Source organism: Scyliorhinus torazame, chromosome 14 (assembly GCF_047496885.1).
Source record: "Scyliorhinus torazame isolate Kashiwa2021f chromosome 14, sScyTor2.1, whole genome shotgun sequence".
Classification (NCBI taxonomy): domain Eukaryota; kingdom Metazoa; phylum Chordata; class Chondrichthyes; order Carcharhiniformes; family Scyliorhinidae; genus Scyliorhinus; species Scyliorhinus torazame.
Window position 1 is genome coordinate 196,780,121 of NC_092720.1, and position 16,572 is coordinate 196,796,692.

A 16,572-nucleotide genomic window follows, 5' to 3' on the forward strand; every position below is an offset into this window, starting at 1 on the left:
CCGGACCTGCGGCCCCTCACTGTCGCAGGGCAGAGGGCGTTGGACCTGGTTGATGGGGTAGAGAGCAGTTGGTCACTGCGGAGGAGCTTGGCGGGGGAGCCCTCGGAGCTCACTCCAGTCGCGCTCTCATCCAAAGGAGTAACCCGGGGCCATCTGGCTCCCTGAGGGAGGATGTCCGCACCCCCCCCCCCCCGCCAACTCCCCCCCCCCCCCCCGCCACCTCCCCCCGCCATCTGTCCCAGGCGCAACAAATGGGCTACGGGCAGAACAGGGTGGCACCCCATCACCTGTGACACCCAGAAGACATTGCCGCTTTAAATGGGCGGAGCCACAATTCGGGCACATCATGACGCCGACGTCAGCGCATTCCGTGCGCCAGCGCGCATGCGCAGTGCGGTCGGTCGACGTACGCACCTGCGCAGTCGCGTTGTCTGGCTCGTTGTCCACTTGGTCGTGCCGCGCATGCGCAGGGACCCGGGAAAAGCGTGCAAAATGGCCACTCTCCTCGATGCTCAGGCCCTGCATTTGTGCAATGGCCTGCACCCGTTCTGCCTTGTGGGAGGCCAGTTTCTGCCGCTCTGATGTGGGAGTAACGATTCTGAGCATGCTCATGGACAACGCACGTCTCGATAGCGATAGAGAGGGTCAACTGTTTGACTTTCAGGAGCTGCTGCCGAAGGGAGTTGGAATGGACCCCGAAAACGATCTGATCCCGGAGCATGGAATCAGCCATCGAGTCACAGTTACATGGCTGCGCTAGGATGCGAAGATGGGTCAAGAAGGACTGAAAAGGTTCATCCTTATCCTGAAGCCTCTGCTGGAAAACGTACCGTTCAAAGCTCTCATTCACCTCAAGGTCGCAGTGGCTGTCGAACTTCAGTAGGACTGTTTTAAATTTTGTTTTGTCTTCGCCGTCAGCAAACGTGAGGGAGGTGTAGATGTGGATGGCGTGGTCCTCCGCGGTGGAGAGAAATAGCGCGATCTTCCTGGCATCCGATGCTGCTTCGAGGTCGGCGGCCTCGATGTACCAGAGGAACTTTTGCTTGAAGATTTTCCAATTGGCAGCGAGGTTGCCGGAGATGCGGAGCTGCTGATGAGGCTGGATGTTTTCTATTTCACCGAATGGCTGCTTGCTGGTCAATGCTTATTCACTCGAGGTACGTGCATCAAGATCAGTATCACTCTGGTACCATGATGTGTTAGACAGGTAGGTTCGATGTGGACTGCACTCGATGCAGGGAAGCTAGAAACAGACGTCTAACACTGGAGAAGATCCAACACTGTTTTATTCAACGATAGAACTGTTATACATATTCAGCTGTGAGCCGACACTATACTGAACTGACTGGAGACCTTGTCTGACCAGACTTATTAGCTACTGCATGGTGTTTGCACTGGCTAGCTTGTGGACTCTGACTGTCTCAGTGGCTGAGTCCCGAGAGAGCGGAAAACCTAGTGCCCTCTGGCTTTATAGTGGTAGTGTCCTGTCTGGTGATTGGCTGCACCGTGCCGTGTGCTCACTGGTCATCCTGTGTGTTAATCACTGCCTGCCTGCATCTTATTATATACATGAGTGGATATTATGACATACATCACAATAAACACCATCGTTCTGACCTGCCTCAGTGCTCAGTCAGAAGGGTGTGAGGAATTGGCTGGGAGCAGAGGATGTGGCGGGTGGAGAGAGATGGGAGGCCACTGGTGCGGGGCATAGGTGTGGAGGTGGGCATGGGCCAGGACCCACAGGGCAACTGAAGGGCACAGTGCCGCCCCCAGAGACTTTCAAGCTGCCACTGGTGAGGCCCCCTGCTGGGCACAGTGATTAGATTGATCCACGCACAGAGGCCCTGGTGTACATATTGTGCGGCCTCTTGTGGCTGCCTGGGGCTCATGTCCTGTCCATCCTGGCCCTCCTCCGCATCCTCCTCGATGGACGAGGCCTGGCGTTCCTTTTCCTCCTCCAGTATGTTGCCCCTCTACTGAGCGATGTTGTGGAGGATGCAGCAGGCCCCCATGATGTGGGAGACTCTTCCTGAGCCCCCCCAGAGTGGGCCAGGCATCTGAAATGCATCTTCAGCACTTGGATGGTCACAGTATGGGTATCATTGTAGCGGGTTTATGCTTGATCTGTGGCCTCCGGATACGCGTCATCAGTCATTGCTGCATCAGATAACTCAGGAGCCAACCCCTCACCAGGGGAGTGCCTCGACGGTGTTGGATACTGTCGTGTGTGCCAGGATGAAGGCATCATGCACATTGCGTGGGTTGGCTGCAGAGGTGCATGATATGCAGCTCATGGTCACATACCAACTGCACGTTCATGGAGTGATACCCCTTGTGGTTAATGAAGTGAACCTCCTCATACAGTGATGCTCATAGGAGTGACATGTGTTCTGTCGATCACCCCCTGGATATGGGGCAATGGCAGTGAACCCCACAGCCCGGGCAATCTGGTGGGCTCGGTCCATATTCAGGTTGGCGTATTGTGCCGACCTGGCATACAGGGCCTCTGTTGTGGTGCGGATGCACCTGTGCACCGAGGCCTGTGAGATCCCAGACAGGTGCCCACGCATTGCCTGGTAGTTTCCCATGACATAAAGGTTCAGGGTGACCATCACTTTGACGGCCACTGGGAGGCGGTGTCCACTCCCATACCCCCACGGTGCAAGGTGCCCCATCATCCAGCAGATATAACATACAGTCTCACAGGTCAGCCGATGTCTTTGGCGACATGCTCAGTCCAGCATGTCCTTGAATGACAGGTGCTGCCAGTACAGACGAGGACTGATGCGGTGCCACCTTCACACCTAATCCTCGGCCTGTTGGATGGCCAGCTCTCCATCCTCACCGGCTGGCTCCGCTCCTCTGGGTCAGGCTGTGCCTTTGCAGGGCCCTCCCGAGCAGCTCCTGCTCGTATAGCCTCATTGCATCCGCCAGTCAGCCAGTCAGCTGCCAAGCCCTCCTGGTTGGATACTGGAATCCTTTCTCTGAGGGGGGCAAAGGGCAGACTTGTTGCCATGGAGAGTAACCCCGTGCCCAACCAGGCCCGGCGGGCTACATGGTGGCCCCGGCCTGCACTGCAGCCCCTGCATGTCCACCTCCCCTATTCCCATCCGCAACCCCGGCCATTCCCCTGATGCTTTGCCCTCTGCAACCCACCCCTGGCATCGTCAGTGCCTGGCACCGGGGAGTGGGGGGGCCTCTGACTCTGGCACCTATTCCCGCGGGCAGGGGTATCAGCCGCTGGCGTAAGCCATGCCTGCGGTATGCTCTGCGCCCCCTGACCTGCTCTCTCCTGTGGGGTCTACTGTTGCCGTCCTCCTTTGGATGAGCCACATGATGCCATGTCAGCCGGGTGGCACCTGGTTGTGGCGGGGGGTATTGGCCGGTGGCGCTCAGCGCAACCATGGGCCATGGTGGGCGATCAGTGGGGTGCACTGCCAGCCGGCTGCCTTGCAGGCCACGGCAATGGCAGTTCGTGCCTGGACACCCTGATCCTGGGAGGACATACTGACCCTACGGCCCATCCCCTGGTCACACCCCCACCACTAACCCGGCCCTGGCAGATGCTTCCCCCAACCAGCGGCAGGACTGGCAGCCCACGGCTGCGCCTTTGGGAACATCTCTCCCTCAAAGCCGTGGTGCCGATTCCCAATTTTAAACACCACGAGTGAACCTCACCATCGGTTTTCCGCCTGGCAGAGGCGGCACGCTGCGGGAGGCCCGGAGAATGTCATTCTGTTGGGCTCCCGGCACCAACCTTGATTTTCGGCTGACGTTCAATTGCAATTCGTGATTCGGGCATCGGTTAACGGAGAATCCCGCCCCATAACCTTTACTTTTTTTAGAAAATGCTGAAGGACTCCAAATTAAGGGGGCATATGCTGGGCCAATGTTTCAGATGGTGGTTGAGTACAATTCTGCTGTTGATAGCCAGCAGTGCATCAATCGTTGCTCAGTATTGAGTTGCTAGATCTTTTCAAAATCTATCCTATTTAGTCTGGTGGTAATTTAGCGCAACGCAATGGAGGGTATCCTTAATGTGAAAATGGGACTTCATCTTCACAAGGACTGTGTGGCGGTCAATCCTGCCAATACTGTCATGGACAGATGCATCTGCAAATTAGTTTTAACAACAAGAAAAAAAACATTAAACCTGAAAAGGTTGATTGTGATACCATACTCCTTTACTCACCCCATTAGTTTCACGAGTGCACACAGATTTTAAGGTTAACACACGTTACACAGTGTGTGTTAAGCCATAGTGGTCTCAGTAACACACAGTCCCTATAAACACACAAGCTGGCTGTGGTCAGACACACTCCACTCTGAACTCCACTGATGTTTTGTGGATTGGTTAGGATGAAGTCAAGTATGGTTTTTCCCTCTTGTTGGTTCCCTCACCACCTGCTGCAGTCCCAGTCTTGCAGCCGTGTCCTTTAGGACCCGACCAGCTTGGTCTGTGGTGGTACTACCGAGACACTCTTGATTGAAGTCCCTCACCCAGAGCAAATGATGCGCCCTTGCTACCCTCAGTGCTTCCTCCAAGTGGTGTTCAACATGGAGATTCATCAGCTGATGGTGGCCAGTACGAGTTAATCAGTAGGAGGTTTCCATGCCCATGTTTAACCTGAAGCCATGAGACTTCATGGGATCCAGAATCATTGTTGAGAACTCCTAGGGCAACTCCCGCCCCAATGTGTACCATTCTGCCACCACCTCTGCTGGGTCTGTCCTGCCAGTGAGACAGGACATACCCAGGATTGGTGATACGGCTGTCTAGGACATTGTCTGTAAGGTATGACTCTGTGAGTATGACTATGTCAGGCTGTTGCGTGACTAGTTGAGACAGCTCTCCCAACTTTGGAACGAGTCCCCAGACCTTAGTAAGGAGGATCTTGGAGGGTCAACAGGGTTCGGTTTGCCATTGCCGTTTCCAGTGCCTGGGTCGGTGCTGGGTGGTCCGTCCGGTTTCATTTCTCTTTTGTGTTTTCGTAGTGGTTGAATACAACTCAGATGCTCGCTAGGCCATTTCAGAGACCATTTAAGAGTAAACCACATTGCTACGGGTCTGGAGTCACATGTAGGCCAGACTAGGTCAGGATGGCAGATTTCCTTCCCAAAAGGGCATTAGGCTTGAGGGAAGGAACTGATGGAGGTGTTTTTGGAATAATGTGCACGCTCCCTAACGGACCCCAGCCAGCAGTTATCTTTGGAAAGAGGAAGGGCTTATGTGGGTATTATGAGGAAATGGAAATACCAGCATTGTTTTTAGATGTCTGTTTTCCTCCCTCTTCGACACCATGACCCATAATGACATATACCAATCAGGGAAATTGTTATGCCCCCCCCCCCCCCCCCACCACCACCACCACCACCACAAGGGTGGAAGAAAACAGAACTGTGCTTTTTAATGAGGGTGAAATATTGAACAATAATGGTAAGCATGAACTTGTGCCTGGGCTGATTAATATCTTGGGAATTCATATGCCGGGATATTGCTCAGAACAGTGTGTGTTCAGTAAAGTTGTCATGCAGCAGGCTGCCGATGCGAAGGGTGCCACTAGGTTTCGGGGACATGATGAACTTCACAAAACTAAGAGGGGAACGGTTAACGATTTTCCAATTAGCTCATACGGGGACGTCTGTCGTCAACCCGTTCGATATACAAGAGTTAAATGAAAAGGGAGAGCGACTTAGAGGAGTGATGAAGGGACTCCCGGAGTGAGCAGAGAAAAAAAACAGGATAAGGAGAGCATGGGAATACAGCTGGATGGAATTTCAGTATTAGAATTTGATTTAAGCAACAAGAAATCTTGAAATCCCATGGTTGGCCAGCATGTCCGAGGCAGGGAATACTGGACGATGTGACAAATAGAGGAGTAAAATATAACTAATAGTGTTGGCTAAAGGGACCAGTGCCTTACTGAAAGGGGGTAGATTGCTAAAGTGGGCCCCAGGAAGAGGCACCTATATTATATATATTGATTACAAATTATATTCTATCACACTAATAATGTATAAATCCTAGCTAAAATGAAGTATAACCGTTTGTGAGGCATCATGGGGTTTAGTTAACTAACTTGACCATATTCTTGTAACAGGTCAGCTTACACAGACACACAGAATAACTCATTCAGTAGTGAGACAAGGTTAAGACAGACAGCTGCCTCTGAAAAATGGAACCAGTTGGACGAGGTTAAGATAAGGAAATCTCAAGTTTGCGATGTAATGTAAATAGAACATAGAACATTACAGCGCAGTACAGGCCCTTCGGCCCTCAATGTTGCGCCAACCTGTGAAACCACTCTAAAGTCCATCTACACTATTCCCTTATCGTCCATATGTCTCTCCAATTCCCATTTGAATGCCCTTAGTGTTGGTGAGTCCACTACTGTTGCAGGCAGGGCATTCCACACCCTTACTACTCTCTGAGTAAAGACCCTACCTCTGACATCTGTCTTATATCTATCTCCCCTCAATTTAAAGCTATGTCTCCTCATGCTAGACATCACCATCCGAGGAAAAAGGCTCTCACTGTCCACCCTATCCAATCCTCTGATCATCTTGTATGCCTCAATTAAGTCACCTCTTAACCTTCTTCTCTCTAACGAAAACAGCCTCAAGTCCCTCAGCCTTTCCTCATAAGATCTTCCCTCCATACCAGAAAACATTCTGGTAAATCTCCTCTGCACCCTTTCCAATGCTTCCACATCCTTCCTATAATGCGGCGACCAGAATTGAACGCAATACTCCAAATGCAGCCGCACCAGAGTTTTGTACAGCTGCAACATGACCTCATGGCTCCGAAACTCAATCCATCTACCAATAAAATCTAACACACCGTACGCCTTCTTAACAATCATCTCAACCTGGGTGGCAACTTTCAGGGATCTATGTACATGGAGACCGAGATCTCTCTGCTCATCCACACTACCAAGAATCTTACCATTAGCCCAGTACTCTGTCTTCCTGTTATTCCTTCCAAAACGAATCACCTCACACTTTTCTGCATTAAACTCCATTTGCCACCTCTCAGCTCAGCGCTGCAGCTTATCTATGTCCCTCTGTAACTTGTAACATCCTTCCGTACTGTCCACAACTCCACTGACTTTAGTGTCATCTGCACCCATCCTTCTACGCCCTCCTCCAGGTCATTTATAAAAATTACAAACAACAGTGGCCCCAAAACAGATCCTTGTGGTACACCACTAGTAACTGGACTCCAGTCAGAACATTTCCCATCAACCACCACCCTTTGTCTTCTTCCAGCTAGCCAATTTCTGAACCAAACTGCTAAATTACCCTGAATACCATGCCTCCGTATTTTCTGCAGTAGCCTACCGTGGGGAACCTTATCAAATGCTTTACAAAAATCCATATACACCACATCAACTGCTTTACCCTCATCCACCTGTTTGGCCACCTTCTCAAAGAACTCAATAAGTTTTGTGAGGCACGACCTACCCTTCTCAAAACCGTGTGGATTATCTCTAGTCAAATTATTCCTTTCCAGATGATTATACACCCTATCTCTTATAAACCTTTCCAATATTTTGCCCACAACAGAAGTAAGGCTCACTGGTCTATAGTTACCGGGGTTGTCTCTACTCCTCTTCTTGAACAAGGGGACAACATTTGCTATCCTTCAGTCTTCTGGCACTATTCCTGTAGACAAAGATGACTTAAAGATCAAAGCCAAAGGTTCAGCAATCTCCTCCCTAGCTTCCCAGAGAATCCTAGGTTACATCCCATCTGGCCCAGGGGACTTATCTATTTTCACACTTTCCAGAATTGCTAACACCTCCTCCTTATGAACCTCAAGCCATTCTAGTCTAGTAGCCTGAATCTCAGTATTCTCCTCGACAACATTGTCTTTTTCCTGTGTGAATACTGATGAAAAATATTCATTTCACACCTCTCCTATCTCCTCAGACTCCAAGCACAACTTCCCACAACTGTCCTTGACTGGCACTACTCTTACCCTAGTCATTTGTTTATTCCTAACATATCTATAGAAAGCTTTAGGGTTATCCTTGATCCTACCTGCCAAAGACTTCTCATGTCCCCTCCTGACTCTTCTTAGCTCTCTCTTTAGGTCCTTCCCAGCTAACTTGTAACTCTCGAGCGCCCTAACTGAACCTTCATGTCTCATCTTTACATAAGCCTCCTTCTTCCTCTTGACAAGTGTTTCGACTGCTTTAGTAAACCATGGCTCCCTTGCTCGACCACTTCCTCCCTGCCTGACAGGTACATACTTATCAAGGACACGCAGTAGCTGTTCCTTGAACAAGCTCCACCTTTCCATTGTGCCCATCCCCTGCAGTTTTCCTCTCCATCCGATGCATCCTAAGTCTTGCATCATCGCATCATAATTGCCTTTCCCCCAGATATAACTCTTGCCCTGCGGTATATACCTATCCCTTTCCATCACTAAAATAAACGTAATCGAATTGTGGTCACTATCACCAAAGCGCTCACCTACCTCCAAACCTAACACCTGTCCTGGTTCATTACCCAGTACCAAATCCAATACGGCCTCGCCTCTCATTGGCCTATCTACATACTGTGTCAGGAAACCCTCCTGTACACATTGGACAAAAACGGACCCATCTAAAGTTCTCGAACTATAGCGTTTCCAGTCAATATTTGGAAAGTTAAAGTCCCCCATAACAACTACCCTGTTGCTTTCGCTCCTATCCAGAATCATCTTTGCAATCCTTTCCTCTACATCTCTGGAACTTTTCGGAGGCCTATAGAAAACCCCGAACAGGGTGACCTCTCCTTTCCTGTTTCTAACCTCAGCCCATACTACCTCAGTAGACGAGTCATCATCAAACGTCCTTTCTGCCATCTACTGTCCTTGACTAACAATGCTACCCCTCCCCCTCTTTTACCACCTTCCCTGAGCTTACTGAAATATCTAAACCCCGGCACCTGCAACAACCATTCCTGTCCCTGCTCTATCCATGTCTCCGAAATAGCCACAACATCGAAGTCCCAGGTACCAACCCATGCCGCAAGTTCACCCACCGTATTCCGGATGCTCCAGGCATTGAAGAAGACACACTTTAAACCACCTTCCTGCCTGCCGGTACACTCCTGCAACTTTGAAACCTTACTCATGACCTCACCACTCTCAACCTCCTGTATACTGGAGCTACAATTCAGGTTCCCAAGACCCTGCTGAACTAGTTTAAACCCTCCCAAAGAGCATTAGCAAATTTCCCCCCAGGATATTGGTACCCCTTTGGTCCAGGTGTAGACCATCCCGTTTGTAGAGGTCCCACCGACCCCAGAATGAGCCCCAATTATCCAGAAATCTGAAACCCTCCCTCCTGCACCATCCCTGTAGCCACGTGTTCAACTCCTCTCTCTCCCTATTTCTTGTCTCGCTATCACGTGGCACGGGTATCAACCCAGAGATAATAACTCTGTTTGTCCTAGATCTAAGTTTCCACCCTAGCTCCCTGAATTACTGCCTTACATCCCTATTCCTACCTATGTCATTGTTACCTATGTGGACCACGACTTGGGGCTGCTCCCCCTCCCCTTAAGGATCCCGAAAACATGATCCGAGACATCACGCACCCTGGCACCTGGGAAGCAACACACCAACCGCGAGTCTCTCTCGTTCCCACAGAATCTCGTGTCTATCCCCCTAACTATGGAGTCTCCAATGACTAATGCTCTACTCCTCTCCCCCTTCCCTTCTGAGCAACATGGACAGACTCTGTGCCAGAGACCTGTACCCCATGGCTTACCCCTGGTAAGTCGTCGTCCCCAACAGTATCCAAAGCGGTATACTTGTTACTAAGGGGAACGACCACAGGAGATCCCTGTACTGACTGCTTCCTCCCAGCCCCTCTCACCGTCACCCATCTATCTTTATTCTTCGGAGTAACTACATCCCTGAAGATTCTATCTATGACCACCTCTGCCTCCCGAATGATCCGAAGTTCATCCAGCTCCAGCTCCAGTTCCCTAACGCGGTTTCTGAGGAGCTGGAGATGGGTGCACTTCCCACAGATGAAATCAGCAGGGACACTGACGACGTCCCTCACCTCAAACATTCTGCAGGAGGAACATTGCACTGCCTTCCCTGCCATCCCCTCTAGATAAAAAAAGAAAAAGAAAGAGCTTACCTGTTATTCACTCCCCTTCTCAGCAAGCACTCACTCAGCAACCTCTGCGCCCCGCACGATAACACCTGATGGAAAATAAAAGAAAAACTACTTACCAGTCACCAGCTAATCCCTTACTTGCAGGCTGTGACGTCACGTTTCAACTTCTTTCTACTTCTACCTGCCCTTGAGCCTTCCTCTTGATCTTTACAGCGGTTGGGTTTTTTTTGGTTAGAGGAGGGAGTAGGGAGGGAAACTCTGAAGAAGTGTTTTGGGTTTAAGGGTCACTTGACAACAGCTCCTCCACAAACCACCTTCAAGTTAGGGTGAGCACAATGGACGTATGCAAATTTTCGCCGCAACGGCCAATCAGCAGCTCTGCTCTACTGCCCTCTGCTGGATCTAAAGACACAAGGGCAGTTGATAAAGGGTTTGGAAAACAACATGAGGGGCCTCTATCTGTTCATGAACTGTCCATGCAGCCCCCATCATGCCTAGTAACTAATTTCATTGGAAATATAAGAAATATAGTGATCAATAAACTATTGGATTGGGTTGTGTCGAGCTGGATGGGCTGAGAAACTGTGTTAAAAGATGATGATTTCCTTTGTTCAGTGGAGAACATAGAACATACAGTGCAGAAGGAGGCCATTCGGCCGATTGAGTCTTCACCGACCCACTTAAGCCCTCACTTCCACCCTATCCCCGTAACCCAATAACCTCTCCTGACCTTTTCTGGTCACTAAGGGCAATTTATCATGGCCAATCCACCTAACCTGCACGTCTTTGGATTGTGGGAGGAAATCGGAGCACCCGGAGGAAACTCACACAGACACGGGGAGAACGTGCAGACTCTGCGCAGAAAGTGACCCAGCGGGGAATCGAACCTGAAACCCTGGCGCTGTGAAGCCACAGTGCTACCGTGCTGCCCGAAGCCCGAAGCACATGCTGTGCCCAGTGACTTTCTCCCCGCCTGCATCAAATTAATAACCCTTTTGACGATTGGAACAGACCTGAGTGTCGAGTGATTCTTTCGGACTCAACGGCACTAACAGCAAGGTGCTGCCTAAGGAGACTTGCTGAGTTCATGCAGTGCATCATGTAGAGGATACTCACTGCTGCTATTGTGTGTCCGTGGTGGAGGGAGTGAATGTTTGTGGAAGGGGTGCCAATCAAGTGGTTGCTTTGTCCTGGGAGGTGTCGAGCTTCTTGAGTGTTGTTGGAGTTGCACTCATCCAGGCAAGTGGAGAGTATTCCTTAGTGGAGATTCTCTCTTGTAGGAGGTGGTCATTGCCTGGAACTTGTGTGGCACTAATGTTCCTTCCCACTTGTCAGCCCTGGCCTGGATATTGTCCAGGTCATGCTGCATTTGGACATGGACTGCTTCATTATCTGAGGAGCCGCGAACGGAGCTGAACATTGCACAGTTCTTAGCGAACATCCCCACATCTGACCTTATGATTGAAGAAAGGTCATTGATGAAGCAGCCGAAGATGGTTGGGCCCAGGACACTACCCTGAGGAACTGCTGCAGTGATGCCCTGAGACTGAGATGATTGACCTTCTACCACCACAACCATCTTCTTTTGTGTCAGGTATGACTCCAAACAGCGGAGAGTTTTCCCCCTGATTCCTATTGACTCGTTTTGCTAGGGCGCCTTGAAGCCATATTCGATTAAATACTGCCTTGATGTCAAGGGCATTCAAATATCTGGAGTTCAGCTCTTTTCTCCAGGTTTGAACAAAGGTTGCAATGAGGTCAGGAGCTGAGTTACCCTGGTGGAACCCAAACTGAGTGTCAGTGAACAGGTTAAGTGCCACTTGATGACCCTTTCCATCACTTTACTAATGTCTGAGAGTAGACTGATAGGGCGGTAACTGGCTGGGTTGGATTTGTCCTGCCTTTTGTGTACAGGTCATACCTGGGCAATTTTCCACATTGCCAGGTAGGTGCCAGTATTGTTGCTGTACTGGAACAGCTTGGCTCGAGGCGCGGCAAGTTCTGGAGCACAAGTCTTCAGTACTGTTGTCGGAATATAGTCAGGGCCCATAGCCATTGCTGGGGGCAGGGGTCACTCTGCCCTATTAAATCCAGCCCTCCTCGTTATAAACAGAGTTAGGCAATTTTAAACCCGGAGACCCGGGTGAGCTTGGGTTGAGGGAGATGTAAAAATATGAAAAATATAATAATGACCTACCTGTACTTGCCCACTAATTTTAAGAGGCCCCGTCTCCCAGTGAGTGAAACTGTTAAGGACCAATTTTCTCACAGAAGGCAGGTCAGTCAATATAAAAAAAGCCTTTGAAGGAAAATGCGTACCTCCGTTGTTTTTCATCCAGTTTTAAATCCATTTTGATCAATTTTCCTGGGTCTCAGGAAATGCAGTTTGGAAAAAGAGGTGAAAAGGGCTGGATTCACACAGTAAGTGTATTTGCAATGTTGTCTATTGGCGAACGAGATAAAAATGTTTCCTCTAGGCCAGGAAAGTGAGCCTCTGTATCCCTCGTATTCATCCAACAAGCGTGGAGGTGTGGGCTTGGGAAGGATGCTCTTTCCAAGAGCCGGTGCAGACTCGATGGGCCAAATGGCCTCCTTCAGCACTGTAAATTCTGTGATTCCACCATCCCACTCTCCCCAACACACCCTCCCTCACTGTCCGACCATTGCTGTTTCTTCTCCAAACAGATATCTCCCTCCCTCCGAGTTCGTAGTCTGTACCTTGGCTGCATTCCTGTGCCATAGATCTTCCTGTCTGAACATAGAACATACAGTGCAGAAGGAGGCCATTCGGCCCATCGTGTCTGCACCAATCCACTTAAGCCCTCACTTCCACCCTAACCCCGTAACTCAATAACCCCTCCTAACCTTTTTTTGGGCACTAAGGGCAATTTAGCAATCCACCTAACCTGCACGTCTTTGGACTGTGGGTGGAAGCCGGAGCACCCGGAGGAAACCCACGCAGACATGGAGGGAACGTGCAGACGCCACACAGACAGTGATCTAGCGGGGAATCGAACCTGGGACCCTGGTGCTGTGAAGCCACATTGCTAACCACTGTGCTACTGTGCTGCCCAAACAGGCAGGAAACCCGGTGACAAAAGTTTTAACGCATCCTGTCGCTAATTTTGAAATCTGGAACTTCTAGTTTTACAGTCAGAATTTTACCCATATCCAACACCAACCCCTGCAACCATTTCACAAATATTGAAGCCAGAGACTTGTAAACATTTCAATATCACTGGTAGGGAATGAGCTAGAATATTGTGTCTGTGGTAGCCACCACTGTTTGTATAATAGTTGTATTAGAGGTAATACGGTAAGGCTCCTGTACTACAGGTACGGGGTAGATCCCTGCCTGCTGGCTCCGCCCAGTAGGCAGAGTATAAATGTGTGTGCACACCGAGCTGCTCCCATTTCTGCTCACACATCTCTGCTTAATAAAGCCTCGATTACTCTCTACTCTCGTCTCGTCATAATTGATAGTGCATCAGTGTCCAATTCTAGAACCATACTTCAGGAAAGATGTTAAGGTCTAGGAAAGGGCACAGAGGAGATTTACTACAATCACACCAGAGATGGGAGATCTTTAGTCATCTGAAGACACCGGAAAAGGTGGGATTGCTGACCTTAGAGCAGAGAAAGTTAAGGGAAGATCTAATACAGGTGTTCAACTTCAGGCTTTTGACCAAGAATTCTCTTCACCATTAAGAGGATTACCAGCCAAAAGGCAAAGATTGAAGATTATCAGCAAAAGAAACAGAGTGGAAAGAAGGAGACTTTTTTTTAATGCAGTGCATTATTTGGATATGGACTACACTGCCTGAAAGCAGAGAGGAGCAGATTACTTTTGGGAGGGCCACAAAGTGTCCAACACGAGATTGTGAGCCAAATAAAACATAACTTTATTTACACAGCACCAGTAGTTTGCTACTGGCCTCCTCGCTTGCCGGTACCTAATTGGCCGGCTCTATTTATACAAAGAACAAAGAAAAGTACAGCACAGGAACAGGCCCTTCGGCCCTCCAAGCCTGCGCCAACTATGCTGCCCATCTAAACTAAAATTTTCTGCACTCCCAGGGTCCGTATCCCTCTATTCCCATCCTATTCATGTATTTGTCAAGATGCCCCTTAAAAGTCACAATCGTCCTTGCTTCCACCACCTCCTCCGGCAGCGAGTTCCAGGCACCCACTACCTTCTGTGTAAAATACTTGCCTCGTACATCTCCTCTAAACCTTGCCCCTTGCATCTTAAACCTATGCCCCCTAGTAATTGTCCCCTATACCCTGGAAAAAGTCTTTGGCTATCCACTCTGTCTATGCCCCTTATAATTTTGTAGACCTCTATCAGGTCGCCCCTCAACCTCCTTCGTTCCAGTGAGAACAAACCGAGTTTATTCAACCGCTCCTCATAGCTAATGCCCTCCATACCAGGCAACATCCTGGTAAATCTCTTCTGCACCCTCTCTAAAGCCTCCACATCCTTCTGGTAGTGTGGCGACCAGAATTGAACACTATACTCCAAGTGTGGCCTAACTAAGGTTCTATACAGCTGCAACATGACTTGCCAATTTTTATACTCAATGCCCGGCCAATGAAGGCAAGCATGGCGTATGGCTTCTTGACTACCTTCTCCACCTGTGTTGCCCCTTTCATTGACCTGTGGACCTGTACACCTAGATCTCTCTGACTGTCAATACTCTTAAGGGGTCTACTATTCACTGTATATTCCCTACCTGTTTTAGACCTTCCAAAATGTATGACCTCACATTTGTCCGGATTAAACTCCATCTGCCATCTCTCCGCCCAAGTCTCCAAACGATCTAAATCCTGCTGTATCCTCAGACAGTCCTCATCGCTATCTGCAATTCCACCAACCTTTGTGTCGTCTGCAAACTTACTAATCAGACCAGTTACATTTTCCTCCAAATCATTTATATATACTACGAACAGCAAAGGTCCCAGCACTGATCCCTGCGGAACACCACTAGTCACAGCCCTCCAATCAGAAAAGAAAAGTTTAACGATTGCCCCTATCCTTATAGAGGGACTCAGAGTTCCCAAGATTATGAGGTAACCAATTTTACATACCCAGTAGTATATCTCCAGGTTACGACAATTACATTATTCTGATGGAAGCTCACAGATCTGAAACTTTAACCCTCGGGGGTTCTGAGTATTTCCAGCATTTTCCACTGTCATTTCAACAAGTGTTGTATTTTGCCCTTGTACATTCCTTTTCCTTGTTTTCCAAATAAATCCTTCTCTGCAAGATTAGCAATTTAACACAGAAATTTCACATCACTTCACTGCATTTTATATCTAGGGCTCCCTCGTCAGAAAATGCTCCTCACGGCCTTAGTTCAATCATAATTCTCTGCTGTTACATTCCCGCGTGTGACCAGCTATTATATCACAAAGAACATTACAATATAGAACACACATCCCATTGCAATAGGACACTGCAAAAGCACTCAACTACTGTAACATGCTTTGGGATATCCAGGAGGGTGTGGAAGTTCTGGATAACTAACTGCAAGTTTGATCTTTATTGCCCCTTTTAAGTTTAACTTATTTTAAATTCCCCCTCTTCCCATTTGATTCAAATTCTGTTCAATGCCACCATTATAATTTGTATTTCTTGTGTGTTTTTGTTTTACTTTATAGTTCCCTACCTGAATTAATAAATTTGCCGCAGCCCCATTGGTTTCTCCTTTGTCACTGATGTTCGACTGTGCACAGTTTCTGGCCCGTGCCACGCTTTACCTTTAACTTCCCAATTGGAATCTGAAGTTTCCATTTGTGTATTTCTCCCCACATTCTAACTCCCTTTATCTAGCTACTCTAGTGATTCTCGTGTTGTTCCTTTGCTATTTTGTTCCATCTTTTCGGAGCCTCAGATAGTTTTGGTGTATTGAAAATTCTCTTGTACTTTTTTGTGCACTTGAGATTACCGTGCACACAAGTGCCAGCAGAGGGAGTCTGCGAGGAGGGAGCAATAGAGGATCAAAACCAAAGCAGAATACTGTGGAAGCTGGAAAACTGAAATAAAACAGAAGATGCTGAAGAAACCCAACATGCCTGACAGCATCTGTGGAGAGAGAAACAGAGTTAGCGACTTGAGTCCATATGATTTTTCTAGCTCTAAGAGGAGTCGTACAGACTTCAAATGTTAACTCTGGCTGGGCTTCCCTGGTCCCCCCCAGCCACGTGTTTCTTGTCAGAGGGAGACAGCGCACCTTTTGCCGGTAGCGGGGTTCGCTATTCCTGTCTCTGTCAATGGGATTTCTTACTGAAGACATCCAATGCTGTATGGAAACCTGCAGGCAGAGATATGCTGCCAGCGGGACCAGGGAGACCATGTCCTGTTGGCCGTCGGGGTACGCCACGTAGGCGTACTGAGGGTTTGCATGGAGAAGGTGAACCCTCTCGAACAACGGGTCCGACTTGT